At 30.5% G+C, this 940-nt stretch overlaps 1 long non-coding RNA gene across 2 annotated transcripts in view; it reads right to left on the bottom strand.

Annotated features, from left to right (window-relative positions):
* Positions 1 to 593: 593 nt before the first annotated feature.
* The window catches only part of LOC112460717, a 2,900-nt gene continuing 2,553 nt past the window's right edge, over positions 594 to 940 (bottom strand). For both annotated transcript variants that reach the window (XR_003041473.1, XR_003041472.1), the window contains exon 4: positions 594 to 643. This is a non-coding gene — a long non-coding RNA (uncharacterized LOC112460717). The remainder of the gene's footprint in view (positions 644 to 940) is intronic.

The following is a 940-nucleotide window of genomic DNA, read 5'->3' as shown; positions in this document are numbered from 1 at the left end:
TTACAATATTATATTAAGATTACCGTAATATTAATTCTAACGTTTATTTAAAGTTATTATTGATATTTTATTTTTATTTCAGGGAGTATGTATTTATTTTCAATAAAATGCACTACACTAATTACCATAAAAAAGTAGTTTTATTTATATGAACAAATATATACATATACATATACATATATAGGTTTTATTATGAGATTTATTTCGTGTGCCAATTATTTCTGCAAATTATCTCTGCCAATTATCTCAGAAAGTATTAATTCTAGGAAGGGATCCTAGGAAGGGATTTTTGAAGTCAACCTTCGGATAAGGGAAATTAAGGTGCCTTCTAACTCTTTTTTAGGCAACTAGACACTACAGACGCGCGCTACGCGCGCGCTATTTATCTTTAACATTTCACTATTAACCCTATTATACACAACTGTCAAAATATACAATGACAGCTGCAAATGAAGTAAGCGCAGCAAGAAAACCAATCGGCATCGCGGAAAAGCGGCAACAATAAACTTCACATCTCCTTTTTAGAAAAGGATGCGATACAGGTGCTCTAATTTAATATAACTCTTTTACTATTTTTTTCCAAACTCTTATTCTTTCCTTTTAAACAGATTATTAATCTTTCCGGATCTTTACCAAACAGTTGCTGAAAAATAAGAATTTCTCATTCAACTTTAGAAATATTTGTAACATCTTCAGTGATTTAGTCTATGTATCAAAATATATTATGTCTGTTAAGTTAGCACCCCTCCCCCTCTGCAAAAAAAGCAGAATAACACATATGTAGAAATTAAATGCTCTTTATGTGCTAATTATGTGTTCTATTCACGTTTTTTGTGCTCGAACGGTTTCATGGAAAATTGCAATTAAAAGTGGGGATGCTGGCTTAACATAAGCTAGCACCCCTACTCATTAAAATTATATTAAAAAATAAAGTACTTAA

The sequence above is a fragment of the Temnothorax curvispinosus genome, unplaced genomic scaffold (genome assembly GCF_003070985.1).
Source record: "Temnothorax curvispinosus isolate PA1 unplaced genomic scaffold, ASM307098v1 QBEX01010745.1, whole genome shotgun sequence".
NCBI classification, from domain to species: Eukaryota; Metazoa; Arthropoda; class Insecta; order Hymenoptera; family Formicidae; genus Temnothorax; species Temnothorax curvispinosus.
Note: the sequence above shows the minus strand (reverse complement) of the source record. Positions and strands in the feature narration are given on the sequence as shown.